This window comes from Rhinolophus ferrumequinum, chromosome 11, assembly GCF_004115265.2.
Source record: "Rhinolophus ferrumequinum isolate MPI-CBG mRhiFer1 chromosome 11, mRhiFer1_v1.p, whole genome shotgun sequence".
Classification (NCBI taxonomy): domain Eukaryota; kingdom Metazoa; phylum Chordata; class Mammalia; order Chiroptera; family Rhinolophidae; genus Rhinolophus; species Rhinolophus ferrumequinum.
This window is the reverse complement of record NC_046294.1, coordinates 16,853,487-16,868,362: the sequence shown is the minus strand read 5'-3', so window position 1 is coordinate 16,868,362 and position 14,876 is coordinate 16,853,487. Positions and strand designations below refer to the sequence as shown.

Here is a 14,876-nt window from a genome sequence, read left to right as displayed (position 1 = left end):
GACCCCCAAAGTGGTCTTAAATGAATCTGCCTGGATCTCAACACCAGATACAATAGCACCCAACCACCATAGAAAGCACAGAAATAGAAAGCAAGTCACATTATTATTCTAAATTGTCTCTTCTCTACATATAGTTTATATACAAATGTATGGTTTCTGTGACTGTGAATTTATGCTTACCTGTACCTAGTCTCATATCTCTAAAAACATTACCTACTCTGCCTTTAAAAACATGTTTAGCTTGACATTGTCATTAATCCAAGAAGACGTCATTGAAACACTGTCGAAACGTGATGGGAAAGCTTTCTTGTCTGTCGGGCTACATCTGATGATCCCAAGTGATAAGCCATCTTCCGTGGAAGAACCAGGACCACCTACCTCTCACTGATATTTCTTCTGACTGCCGGCACACCTCCCCACTGCAGCAACATTCTCACATGCATACATGCATGCATTCATGGAGCTAAAAATAAATAGCTGCCAGAGGGTGTCCTTCCAGCTGAGCAGCTGTCCTCTGTCTCCCTTTAGTGGGCAAAGCTGAAGCCACAGACAGGAACTGAGGGTACAGGACAAGCTTAAGGTGAACCCAGAATCTCCAAGGCAAGTTACAAAGGACAGGAGTGCCTAAGGAGGGAGATGGAAGGGTATTAAAAATCACACTGATTAAATATCAGCCCATGATCACTGTCTCTCCCAGGCTTTGTGCCCCAAATCCTAGTGGTAACCTCTGGAAAATTGTCTATTGGCATCAAGGAAAACCATTGTCAAGGAAAGCTGATAATTAGGATTAGTAAAGGAGACAAACCATGCATCAAGCCATGCCTGTAAATAGCTCTCTGCTTCCCCCTCACCCTTCAGGGCAGAGGTTATGTGAGGTGGATGTGGGAGGCTGTGTAGATTTGGGGAGGGTGATCTCTGTGCATGTGATTTTGTTCAGACCTTCCAATCTGCAAGAATTCTTCCCACCTCCATCACTCCGCCAATCAATAAACTCTTTGTCATGCTGAGGTGTAGCATGTCCTCTGCTGAAAACCTCAGATTCAGATACACCACACCAAGACACTTACATTCACACACCTTTTGTCACCCTCATGAAACAAGCTCCACTCAGATTGGTTTAAAAATAGCTCTAATGCATTGAGCTCATTTTTCAGGGGCATTATTTTAAAAAGAAAAAAGATCCCCTGGTCTTTGAAAGGGGGAAAAAAAGAGTACACTGTCACCTAGTCTTAAAAAGTCCCGCTAATGTCTCTAGAGACTTAAGTATTTGCAGCCTCTGTTGAATTTTCTCCTCTACCATTCGACAAAAGTTGTTTATTCGCTAAATATCCTGCTATCTGGGTATTTATAGAGGTGGGTGTCCTTTTCGGGTGGTGAGGAGAGGGAAAAGCTGCAGCAAGCCCCGTCTTGTCCCTCTTCTCTGCACACCCTCCCTCCCTGACCCCCCCCCCCCGCCAGCAACTGAGTCCTTGAGGCAGGTGGATTTATGAAATCCTATTCCCCTCCCCCACACACAGGGCAGCCCCTAAACGCCGCTGGCCACTTGCAAAGGGCTGTGTGTGTATATGTTTAATTGTAGGTTTATTTGTTCCTGCTCTGGGAGTCTATCTGTCTGTAACTCGGATGATTGCTCTCTGGGAAGCTGTAGCTGGCTGATTCCGTGGGAGACCAAGCAGGATGCGTGGGCGCAGGAAACAGAAGACGGGAAAGGAGGGAGCGAGAAAAAGGGAGCAGGGGAGAGAGCGGGAGCCGTAGAATCTGTTATTTGCGTCACTCGAGGAACCCGGGCTATCAGCCCGACAAACACACAGAATTAATCTGTTTCTGCTACAGGGGCCAGTTGCGAAAGGGCGGGGAAAGGACGTTTGCGCGAATCTGTGAGGAGCCGAGTTTGCGCTGGGCGGCGGAGGACGTTTGGGAAAGGGGCTGTCCTGCTGGGCACGCCCTCGGGGCCCCGCACGCCCAGTGCAGACGAGGCTGCAGCCTCCTCTGCAGCTGCCCAGCCGTAGCCTGGGGTGGCGCCCGCCTCGGCCGCCTCGCCTGCTTAGTGGCTGCGCCGAACACAAAGCTCTGTCTCCGAGCAGAAGCCTTTTCCCGGCTGAAGCAGACCCACCAAAGAGGAGAATCTGCACGTGACGTCAGTAGCTGATGACTGACGCAGGCTGGCAAAGGAGACTCAAGGCGGCTGCTCTGCACTGCCTTCATGAGTCTGTTTTCTCCAGCCCCCTCGTACTGAATTACTAGAACGCAACACACACAGACACACACACACACACACACACACACACACACACGCAGCTTTCAAAACATACATTTCCAAAGGCGGTGTGTTGCAAGCACAGCGCGATTTTGCAAAGCATGGGTGGGAAACGTGGGAAGGGTACGGAAGATTCTGCCCCCCGCCCCGACATTTGGGAATCTCCATCGTGGATAGCACTAGACTCGAGAGCTTTCTTGGGAAGCCCCTCTGGGAAAGAGGTCTAAGCACCTCCACCCCTTCCCCATCATGTAGGGAATCTGGTCAATGGAGGCATGGAGCTCTGAAAGAATACACCCACCCCAAAGCCTTCTGCTCGGGGAGACTGCGAAGAGCTTGCAACAGGCAGCGGCAGACGGGAGTTAATGGGAGGGAGGGAGAACATAAGAAATATTTGGGTATTTTCCTGCTTTGAAAAACATCATCCGCAGTAAAGCAAGTGAAGCTGATGGTGCAGAAAAAAGTGAGGAGGGGGCGCTTAATGTTTTGGACGTAACGTTCCGGCGAAATGCCTTTGTGTGTGGAGGTTTTTTTCAGCACTTGCTAAAAATAGCACCAGGGTTTGATCGTGTTCCAGAAATAGACCGAGGGCTGCATTGGGATAAAAAGCCAGCGCGGGTGGAAGAAAACCTGGACATCACCGCATCCCCCCTCCCCACGATGTCTGGAAATTAATTGTTGGATTTTTCCTCTCCTCTTCTGTCTCCTTCTCTCTTTCCACTTTCTCTTCCCTCCCCCTACGCTTCTCTTTCTCTCTCTTAAGGAGTTCCCGTTTGGGTAAGTAATATTATGTCATGTGCATGCCGCAGACTGTGAGTATGAGCTGAGGCTTACTTTATGCATGATCTGAGATTCCTTTTGGCTGCCTTTTTACCCCTTTCTACAGAGGAGGGTGGGACTGAATAGAGGGTGAGGGGTATAGCTGTGTGTGTGCATAATGAATTTTGGGATGCATGCAAAGGAACTGAAAGAGGAAATTCTTGCAGAACCGGGAATCACCCTTACGAATCTCTGAATCAATAGCTGCTGCAACTCCTTTTCTCTTTATGGGTCGGCGCTGTTGAGCCCGGTTCTCCCTACTGTCCCCCTCCCCTCCGCATCTTCTCTGTCTTAAAGGGTGCCCAGATACGACTTCATGGACCATCTCTCTGCGAGATTAATGGAGACGATGCGATATAGATTAAAATTGCATGGATGGGGCTGGGAGGTAAAGGGCGGGGGGAATCCCTATTCCTTGAACAAACTTCCCTGTGCGCTCCGGTTGGGGAGCCGGAGAACCGCGACCCTGGTCCCGGCCGGCGCAGGACGCGGTAGCTGTCCATGGAAGGCAGGTGCTGAAAATTCCTTCGTCCTCAGCGAGTTCAGCTCTGAGCGCCAGGGGGCGGGATTGGTGCCAGCTGCGGATAGCCCCGCCCTGGATGCAGAAGGAGGATGCGGAGAGGAGGGGGTTAAGGATGTTCAAAGGGGATAGTCGTGACTTCGGTGAGAGCTTTGGGGAAAAGGAGGGGTGAGTGGGAAGGAAAGGAAAAAAATTTTAAGGAGGGGGAGCAAAGTGTTAGATTTGAGGATGAGCCAAGGCCCAGAGCTCCAGGAACCGAGAGCTGTGCCTCACTGGCTTTCTCCGCAGAGGCCAGGCACTATCTGGGTCTCCATTCCCAGGCGCCCGCACCTTCCCGCCAGTGGGTTTGAAAGATTTCTCTCCCGTGATGGTGACTCTCTAAGAAGCTATAGGTTGCTTTATTCGGACTCTCGTCCCCTCCCACTTCATGCCCCCCCACGCTCCCACATTCTGCAATTCTTGTGAGGTGTGTAAGGATGTGTCTGTGCATTACGGCTTTTTTCTCACTCTTCACCCATCGCGTCCTAGTCAGAGGAGCCCCAAATGAGTTGGTGGTGGAAAGATTGAATTAGAGGCCAAGGCACAGGAGTTGTTGGTGCGATGCGCAGAGAATCCAGGCTGGGGAACACCACAGGGCGCCTTAAAACCAAAAGCCAAAGGGTTTCTGAAAACCGGCTCCGAGGGAAACTGGGGATTGGGGAGTGGGGGGAGTTCTACTCCTAGTTGCCAAATGTTATTAGGGAAACTATCAGCTTCCTGGGATCATGGGCTCGACCTAGAGTGAGAGTCACTGCAATTAGCTCCAGACATTTTGGCCAAACCTGTAGCCAGACAGGTGAGGAGGGAGGAAGGTTATCAGAGGCCAGAGAGGGGATGGATATCATGAGCACACAAAGACGTTTATACTGATTAACTCCTCATAGAGGAATAATAAAATTTCATCCTCAAACTGGCCCATAAGGGTGGGCTGTAGATGGTGAGGGAAATGAGGCAATCTTGAGGACCTGCAGTAAGCTTACATGCATGCAGAGATATTTTCTATGTAAGTAAAAAATAATAATAAACTCGGGAAGGTGAGGTTAAATATCTGACAAGGCTAGCCTTCAGGCGAAAACGAAGAGCCCGGGTACTTTCTGTTCCCTCTGCCCCATCCTAAATCCAGCAACAGCCTCTGGTTTTAGTGACCTGACCCCCATGCAGGGCATCCGAGGCGCAGCCCTGGGAGTAGAGGGGAAGGAGGATGGGTCGGATTATTTTTAGCTCAGAAGCAGTCCCTCTCTGGGTGAAACTGAGTATTTCTCAACTCATAATAGTAACGGGCTGTTACTGATATTGTGGGGAATAACACAAATAACGCTGCAGCCCACACTTTGTCTTGACAATTCAGCTCAAACCAAAGCTGCTCGCAGCCTCTCGGCCCACCCCTCGGCCTCTTCGTCATTCATCCGGACCTACTCCTTCCCTTTCCCAAGCTTCTCCCCTCTCTGCTCCGCAAGTTGCGTGGTTGTGTTTACAAATTCTGCCACATTTGCAGAGGATACAAATGGGTATGGGGTGGGTGGGGGGAGTGGTCGGGCCGGGAGCGGTGGTAGCACAATAAAACACTTGCAACACGTGGAGTGGTGGTGGGGTGGGAGGGTGTCCAAGAGTCAATAAGGGGGAGGGGAGAAAGCCCTATGACCTCATTTCGCCCCGCTCCGTCTCCTCTTCCCCCCATCGCTTGATACAATGCACAAGTTTACCCCCGAACTAGAACCTATTAAATAATTCAATGGTAGCGGTGTAATTTTGGTTGGAACCAGCACGGATTCCCAAGTCGTGACTGCAAAAAGTGAGTAATGCGCGCTGGCTGCGTCATGGCTCTAGTCACAGTTCATTCCGAACTGAGAAGGAATCGTGACTTCGCCTGGAAACGTCCCCTACTTGGGAGACTTGAGGGGGGGCACTAAGTCTGGGGGGACGGGTGTGCGGGGGAAAGACCTATCCAATGAAAACCGCTGCCAGGGGGGCATTTGAACTCCGCCGCTCGCTGCCTCGCTCTCCCGTCGCTGCCCGGTGCACCTCTCTCCCCCTGCCAGCCGGCGCGCTCGCTGGCGCGCACGCTCGCTCTGTCCGCGGCCCGACGAGTCCTCAACAAGTTGGAGCAAGGCAGGAACGCAGGGGTTAAGCTCGGAAAGCCGCAATTACCAAGATCGTGACCCTCCCACACAGTACAGTAACTTATATACTTACCTGGAAGAGTCTGCTTTGCCGCTGGACAAATGCCCGTGGGGGCGGGGAGGGGCGCGAGAAGAGCGGGCCGGTTGGAGAGGGGCTCCTTCAAGCTGGCTGCAGTGCGGACGGGACCAGAGCGCTCCAGGGGCCTCCGGACCGAGGTAAGGAGAACGGGGTTTGTGCACTGGTCGGCCGGTGGTCGGTAGGCTCACTGGTCCTCTGAGCAGAACTTTTTTTTTCCCAGTTGCCCAGCGCCGCGGCGGCGGCGGGCGCGGCCTGTGGAGCCCCCTTTGGCGCCGCGGGCGCGCAGACGCTCGGAGGGTGTGTGCGTGCGTCTATCACTCTCGGAGCCGAGGGGAGGCGGTGGGAGGGTGGGTGGATCGCAGAGCTGCGGAAGGGTGATGGATGGGCGGAGGGGTGGGTCGACATTGACTTGGAGACAGTGACTACTTCTTGTAGCTGTCTTTTCTCCGGGCGTGCTGAGCAAGAGTGTGTGTGTGCGCCCGCCCCTGTCCGCACGTCGATTCCAGGGTGGCAAGGAACAAATATGGCAACTCCACCCCCCCCCCCCCGCAAGTTCTTGCAGTGTTTGCAGCATCCCACCCTAGTTGTGTTTTTACCCACTGGGCGTGTACTGCTGGGGAGGGAGGCGTTCAGAACGTTCTTTTGCCTACCCCATTCTCGGACACTGTTGTGACGAGGGTGGGGGGGGGGAGACGAGAGGCCATGGGAAGGGTGGTGCTGCCCTGGGAAGTAGGAGTACAACCCCGCAAAGTTTGAGTGGATAGGATAGCGGAGGGGGCCCAGAGGGAGAGAGGGAAGAGGGAAGGAGGGTGAACGAAGGAAAAAGATTTTTCTCCTCCTCCTACCCTAGTCTCCCGTCGTCTACCCTCTCCTTACCCCTGCAGATGCTGGAATCTCCCGTGGTTGTGGGAGGCGGCGGTCTGTGAGGGGCTCGCGCCTTGCGCCTTGTTGTTCCCCGCAACATTCTGCAGAATGGGTAGGGAGTGGGGGGAGGGGCTGCAGCAATGAAAGGGCACCTGAGGCGAGTGGGCTGTTAGACACCCAATATCTTGACGGGTTTGGGAAAGGGTGTTGAGGGAGGAGCTTCACCCTTTCTAATAAGCATTCAGAACTTTGTGGGGGGGGGGCGGGGGGATTGAGATATTCCCGTGTTTCTAGAAATAAGATGACTAGCGTGGACTTGGGGTTTATTTTATGTTCATCTGTGCCTGTCATTTTCTGTCTGAATCTTCTGGCTTGTGTCCCGTTGGGAGAGGTCGCTCTCTTGAACCCGTTTGCCCAGTATCTCGCTCTCCTCCCCTTACCTGGGCTGTAATAGGGGTCCTGGCCAGCGTTTTTGCAACAACAATATTTTAACGTGTTCCAGTCTGGATTTTGTTGAATAATTAGAAATGGAAATATTTTTTTCTCCCTCCCCCTTATGAAAAAAAAAAGAAAAAAAAGAAAATGTGAGCTCTCTCCTGATTGGTGGGTGACGATTTTAGTCCTCACCAATGAGCTGGCGGCCTCGTCTGTATTTATTTAGTGCTCTGGGGGAGTTTTTCTCTTTACGCAGCGCCTGTAGTCACGGCTGGAACCTCGGTTGGGGGACTAGGAGGGACAAGAGGGGTTTTAGGGGGAACCCGAACTGTACCTGGTCAGGGATCCACGACCTTGCAGCCGGGGCTGCTGGAGCTCTGATAGAGGAATGGGGGATATAGGACAGATAGGCGGAGAGGTTCGGGGTGCTGGGGCTACGGGAGAGGGGTGGAGGCTGGGCAGCGGGATCCCTGGTGCCTGTCCGCACTCTTCTCGCCCTCCACACACCTCGCTGGAGGCTGTGCGGGCTGAGTTGGGGGATCGCGGATGGTGTGGAGAAATCGAGGGATGGGTCGGGGGCGCGGAGAGGGGCGGGAGAGGGCGGGTGGCGCGCGTGGTGGGAAGGCTGAGCCGCGTTGGAGCGCGCTGGGGAGACCCAGCCTGCTCGGCTCGGAGGTTCGGAGACATCCTGGGCTGAAGGCGGCGGCGGCGGCGGCGGCGGACCGAAGAAGCCAGCAGACTCTGCCCTTCGCGAATCTTTTTGCGGTCTGGGCTTGCTGTACCTAACTCAATAGCCGGAAGCCCTTACCCCAAAAAGCATTCGCGGAGGGCGCACTCGTCGAGAAGACGGCCAGCGGTCGCCGAAGCCCACACCTTCCCGAAGCGGCTCTGTCCAAGCCTTTCCCAGCCCTGTCCCCGTTTTCCACGGAAGAATTCATCCTTTCCCTCCCGTCCTTCCCGCGCTCGCCGAGGCTTTGGTCACCACCCGCCTGTCCTCTGCGCGGATTCCCCCGCCCCCAACTTTTTAGTCGACTTTGTATCACAGGGGGAATTGAAGCAGGCTGTGTGCATGTTTTCGGAGAAGTGGGAAGAAGCTGAAATACAATAAAAGTTTACAGAAGTTGTGTGTTCCCCCACCCCCGCCCACACCTCGAATAACCGCATTCACCCGTGGGAAAAAAAAAAGGACCTGGTCTTAGGACCAAGTCAGTACCTGGAATACGAATCAGTGGAGGGCATTTGCTGGTCTTTTTTGACCCCAATAATCCAACTCTGCAATATGGGGGTGGGGGAAGCCCTAGAGGGAGGGGCGGGCGGGAAGCCCTCAGTACCCTCTGCCCTAGCGCGAGGAACCTGGAGGTGAGGCGAGCCGCGGCGAATTGGGTGGCTCCGAAAAGAGGGAAAACACCCAGGCACCGCCTGCTCTCCGGAGTCCCTTCCCTCCGCACTTGCTTCCAACCTAATTTGGGGCGTTTTTGCAGCCTCGGGTCCTCCCCATCTCATCTTTTTCAAAACTAAGTAGCACCGAAGGGGGTAAAACAGGAGAAAACCAAGGAAACCCCCGCAGAGAAGGAGCTTTTGAGAGAAGCGGTTGCACCCGACTCAGAAGCTTAGCAGTACCAGCAGCAGCCCCGTCCTGGCCTCTCAAGGCATCCGGTCCTGGGGAGGGAGGCAGAGCTGCAGGACTGGGGACAGTCTGTGCGTCCCCCTCTTCCCCTTCCACTCCTTGCAGTCGTGACTTTAGTTACAAGTGGCACAAATCAGGCCTTCGCCATGCTCTGAGCCCAGTGCCCTTCGCCAGCTAGAAACACTGCTGGGCGCCCTTAGGGACTGGACCAGAAGGACACACAGACACACACGGGCGCACACAGGGATGGACACGGGTAAAGGATGCGTGTGGGGATATGAGAGTCTAAGGCCCGAGGGCTGCGAAGCTACCCATTTTAGCGGAGGGCCTGAACTCCCTCCTCCGCACCCCAATCACCGTTCTTCCAGCAAACTAAACGCCCACCATCATTCCCCTCTCGGTTAGCTGAGCACACAGACTCTACCTTCTTCCGAATAAGGGAAGGGCTATGAAGTCGGAGAATGCTGGACAGAGTCACTCTTTCTAGCTCAGCCTGCGAGAAGGCACCTAAGGCGAGGACTCCAAGCTTTAGGAATAAACCAGAGCCCCTCTCCCCAGATAAAGGAGATTTTCCCTCCCTGATTGCGTGTTCTGAAAGAGTAAAAGGGTCTCGAAAACCTGCAAAGGAGATAGAGTAAAAGCAAAAGCTCTGGGGGGGTTTTCCTCCCTGCCTCTCACCTGGGGCCGTCTGTGGAGCGATAGCTTCTCCAAGGGAGAGGCAGAAGAGCCACGTTAGATTAAAAATAGGTTCACCCTGTGTCCCTTCAGCTTCTCTTTGTCTTTTGCTTCTTACACCCCCCTCCTTTCCCCACCCAGAAGAAAGCGCCCCTCTTTCCAAAAGCCTGATCCCTCCACCAGATTTGGGAGAGAGGTGACTTAAGTGAACTTGCACTGAAGGGGTTGAGCAACTGGAGCGCAGGCGGCAGGGGGTTACCGTGTCCCTAGTCCCCTCACTTCTCCCACAGAGGCTAGATTTGGGGCCAGGACTCCAGAGCCTAGGAGCACCCGGCCGAAGCCGGCGTCGTGCACGCCAGTGCGAGTCCTAGCCTCGCCTCAGCCAGACAACTGTTGCTGTCTTGAGGAAGCTACTGCTGCAGCAGCACAGCTGCTGGGGCGGCATGCCGGAGCCAGGGCTGCCCACTTTTAACCCGGGCGGGGGTGCTCGCGGAGAGGGGGGTCTCGTTCCGGGGGGGGGGCAGTCAGAGGAAAGGACCCCCTCCCCTCCCCTTCTCAAGTAAAAATCTGTGCGTTGTGCGTCTTTCCCTCCCTCCTTAGGGCGGTTGCGTCAGCCCGAGGCCAGAGGGAATTAATCTCCCCTTTCACCCCTCGTTGCTTCAGCCGGGAAGGAGGGCAAGGGGAGGTAATCTCCTGGAACCCTCAAACTGATAATGCACACCCTTCTTGTAAAAAGCCATTCACCTAGTAAGCCAGGGGCCTGATGGAAACTTCCACGCACTTTCATCTGAAGCCAACCCCTAGAGCTTCTATAGGGAAGGGGGGAGCAGCTCTAGACCCTTCCCCACTCCAGTCCGCTTCTCCCTGGGGAGTGGGAAATGTTCAGGAAGCTGCTGAGGGACCTTGGTCCTTCAAGTTAACTAGCTTAGCTTTTGCCTGTGTTAGAAAATCAAGGCCAGGGGTTGCTTCTGGAGTTAAGGACGGGGTGAAGGCACCACAGAGCCCTCTCCCCACCACCTGCCCTCTAGTGGCTGGACCAGGCTAGGGGCTTCTGCATGCTCTTACCCTCAGGCTCACTTTCGCAGCTCTGCATCTGCACTACTCTCCCTCTGCCTCTCCTACCCTGTCCTCAGCTAGAGCCAGGTTTCCTCCCTCTGTCTGGTCATTTTGCCCTTTCTGTCCTCTTTCCGAGACTTGTGGTTGCTTTGAGTCCCTCTGCCTTACCTGCCTTAGGCTGGAGGCAAAGGAGGGGATTGCGTCGTCAAAGTTCTGAACACACTTGCAGCAATGTCAGACCAGGAAACCTCTTTTCTGTCCCAGAGACTTCTCAAACCTGAGTGGCTTTGTGGGCACCTCTGAAAAGCTCTCTTCTCTTGCATCAGCATCCCTACCTTGTAGCCCGTGGCCCAGGCAAGCCCTTCTGCTCCTTTCCTTCCCTTCAGCCTCCCCACTCCTTGATTTCCTGCGAAATGTCCCAGCCCCTAATCTCTTCTAGTCTCCTTCTAGGCCAGCAAAGTAAATTTACCCATCTATTTGCTCTTTCAGGTGGTCAAACCTGTCCTGACACCCGGAGGTCTGCATGAGGGTCGGCCACTGGAGGAGGGGGTCTCAGAGGCCACAGGAGATGAAGTGTCTAGACAAATGAGCTCCAGAATCCCAGGTGAGTGCACATACCTCAGCCCACCACCCCTTGGCCTGGGCAGGCCCAAGGGACCTCCATACACGTTCCTCACTTGTTGATGAGACACAGGGGAGCTAGGGATCCAATGCTGGGGACAGTCCTCAATGGCTTAGCCTTTGGCAAAGAAAGGCACCCATCTTAGAGGTCATAAGGAAGGACACAGTATCCCAGGAGGCAGGCCCCCTTCCTTTCTGATTCTCTAGCAGGACTTGGGCGTAGGTGTTTGGAGGCTTGCAAGCCCCCAGTACTGAGGGGTGCAAGCCTTACTCATGGGGCTCACAGTTCCCTTTCTACCCTTACTTCCTGGGTTTCTTCAGGCCTCTCAGGGGCCCATTTGCTGAGGTCAGTTTCTCCAAGGAAACTAAAACATTGAGTTATGTCTTCTTAACTGGAGTTCGGCATAGGATAGTTAGGAGTAGTTTTCGGTTATGGATTTTTTTTTCTTGAAGGATAAAGTGTTAAACTCTAAGTACATTTACTTTTTCTATTAACCAGCAAAATCCGTTGCCGCCGCAGAGCTTTTGTTTAGCTGCCTTTCTGAGCTTCAGTGTCATACTGTGTTTCTTATTGGGAAATTCGGTTCAGAGCTTGGCAGAGAATTTTGAAACCCCAGGGCTGTTAGGTTTGTGAGGAAGGGAGAAACGGAGCTACCTGGCTAATCCTTGGATGTTATGTGAGCAAAACGTAGGAAGCTGCTGGGAATCTTAGAGGGAAACTAAGGCAGAACAGAATCACGTTACATGGAAGACCTTCAGATCATTACAAAACAGACTTATTTGCTCTATTAATCAAATGACTGCTATGTGGATCTTGTGAAATGTTTACATTTTGAGAGTGGAACGCAATTAATAAGTTAACTGGAATTCTCTATGATCCCACTATCTAAAGTGAAGGCAAGGTCTTCAAATCATTGGCGGAAGCTATCTTTTATAAAAATTCTCCTTTTGAATGTAAGGATCTGAAGTTTGCAGCATCTGGCTTAGAGCAATAGGGTTGTTCATTCTAAGAGATTAACATCTCTCCCTTCTCCCCTTTACTTGATATTTCAATTGCATTGTAGAGAAATCTAAGAAAATAATATGGGCTTTTTGTTGTTGTTTTGCTGAAGGATAACCTCTTCTGATCATGTTTGAAAAAATCTATTGATGGGTTAAACCCCAATCGTAGATATTATATGTAGCATGCAGAAGCTGGAAAGAGCTATAGAAGATATGAATACCAATACCTTTGCTGTATAAATCAAGAAACAAAGGTTCAGAGAGGTTAAGTGATTTTACCAAGGTCACACAGCTGGGGCTTGAACCCAGGTTGTTTATTGTTTACTCTGGGTGCTTTTTTTCTCACTAAATAGTTTCTACCACTCCCAAATAATACAGATAACCAACAAACACAATCCAGGGCATTGTAACAGTTTCCGTTGTAAAATGACTTGCATTTAGGATGCCAGGTTTCAAAGAAGAGTTTACCGAAAGTTTCTTCTGCTAATCAATTGGCATTCTGGGGTATCACAAGGTTAAGAACAGCTCTCGTCCCTTGCCTCTGACATGGCCTTGACTTAAGAGCCTCCATGCTGGCCTCAGTTTGCTGAGGACATCACCAGCACAAGAAATTTGCTGTGTCACAGAATCCGAGTATTGGTCTGTTTCAAAATCTCTCCTCGGATGAAGCAGCTCCATGAGGACTAGGCGCTTCTCCCTATTTTTCTCCTCTGGGTGGCAGTTTGAGTCTCATGCCTCTTGCCTGCTGGGCTGGATTGTGAACTGTTAGGAGGGTAGTCAGGCCTACTTTGAATTCTCCCAGGATCTGTGAATTACTGTACAAGCAAGGAAGGCCGTCAAAAGGATCGTTCAAGGACCTGCTTATAGGACAGCTGCTTGGCCTGGTCAATTTAAGCTTAAGACTTACTGCCACGCCCTCGATCTAACTTCATTACTTCCCCTTTATATATTTCCATCAATAACAGCCATTCCATGTCCTTAGCACATAGGAATGGTAGCCATGCTGTGTGTGCGATCACAAATAAATTATTCTGGTAGTTTCTTTCATAAACTCGCCCTTACTCTTTGCTCCCCCACCTCCCCTTGGGGACATGCTCGAGCTGGCAGCTTCTAACTACGAAATAAGATGCATTTCTCTGCTTAACAAGAAATGGATTGGGAGGAAGAAAAATGAAATGGAGTGAAAGACACAATTAGGTGAAAGGCAAAACAAGACTAACTATCAGTGGAAAGAGTTAAAAGAGCTAATTCTATGTGATCCTGACTACTTAGGCTCATGACCTTGAAGAAGTAGTTATGTATCTTTTCAAGGTCTCCATTTCTCCATCTATAAAATTAGGAGCTTTAGAGCTAAGACCCCTTCAACCATTTATTTATTCAACAAATGTTGAATGCTTTTTCGGCAAATGTTTATTGAGTCCCTACTATGTATCAGGCCTTATCAGGCTTTGGAGATACAAATAAATTATCCTCCCTTTGATAACCTATTGAAGCTATGGACCTTCTTCCCAGAAAAACAAAACAAAACAAGAAAAGAAAAACAAACAAAACCACAGCTACTTTACATACAATTTCAGGGAGTTTGTAACCTAGTCCCTAGACCCCATGGACCCCAAACTAAATTGTTTTTATTAGTTAGTCTCTAAGGCCTACATTTTACAATATTTTACAAGGTTGCATTGTCAAATCTTGATTTCTAGCTGCTCCTTACTTTTTTTTTCCTCTAGTAGCATTCTGTTGCATTTTTATCATGCTTTTTGGTCCTGCTTTTTTGGAGAATAAGTATTTGGAACTTAGTTAATACGTAGCAGATGGCTAGAATAAATGTTAAACAAAAAATGAGTACCTGAAAGGCAAGGCAGTCATGGAGCTGAGGGACAAAAGCAGATGAGAAGTTTTAATGACCAAACCTAACCTGGTCCTGTAGAACTTCAAAGAGATAATCTATCTTTTAGGCTAAAAGGTTCTTGGCTAAGTCTGGTGCTTCGGTGGCGGGGAGAGAGGTTTGTGCTGGAGCTGCATAGTGTAAGGTCTCGATGCCAGGGCTCGGAGCAAGGATGGCCTTCCTCTGGGGCTTTAGACCAGTAGGGAAAATCACAGCTCGACAGGACAGGGATTCCTTGAGAAGGAAAGGAACAGTCCATTTGTTGGATTGTTAGTTTGGTGGACTGGCCCAGTTGGGTTGGCATACCGTCTGTAGCACAGCAAGGGGCTTTGTGGCAGGCAATTCTGCTGAGGTCTTCAGTAAAGGAGAAACTGGGAGTCTTTAAGGCCCAGAATGGATATGGAGAGGTCAGTGTGCAAAGGTTTCTTCCTAGTCCCCGTCTTTCAGAGCCTCTTTCTTCCCTGCCCTCTGGACCCTCACAATTCCACATCACAATGAGGAAGGCCTAAGCGTTTTCGTTTAGGGCAAAGGGCATTTACTGACTGTAGTACTGTAGTACTGATCAGACCCTGATGCAGACTTTACTTTCAGGGAGAGCTAGATGCTCTTTTTTTTTCTGTTTTATTTTATTTATTATCCTTTATTTGTTTGTTTGTTTGTTGTCTTTTCTTTTTCTCCAATCCGCCATCTTGGACCTTCTTCTAGATACTCTTATTCAGTACTCCCAGGGTGTACAGCCAGTGGAAGTGACAGGCCTAGATTAGGATCCGAATTTGTAAAGATTTTATGGTATGATTGTGGGAATATAAGGTGAAGTGTATGAATTTCTACTTAAACAAGAAAGCAACAGATTGCTGCTCCTGAGGCTAAAGTATAG

General features: G+C 51.1%; 1 long non-coding RNA gene across 5 annotated transcripts in view; it reads left to right on the top strand.

Annotated features, from left to right (window-relative positions):
• LOC117029840 (uncharacterized) overlaps window positions 1-14,876 on the top strand; it is a 103,284-nt gene that overhangs the window by 17,233 nt on the left and 71,175 nt on the right. For 3 of the 5 annotated variants that reach the window (XR_004424303.1, XR_004424305.1, XR_004424304.1), the window contains exons 2-3: window positions 3,021-3,034; window positions 10,981-11,095. This is a non-coding gene — a long non-coding RNA (uncharacterized LOC117029840). Of the gene's footprint in view, window positions 1-3,020; window positions 3,035-5,582; window positions 5,972-10,980; window positions 11,096-14,876 lie in introns of those variants that run through there. The other 2 variants (XR_004424306.1, XR_004424307.1) reach the window with 2 other exon arrangements.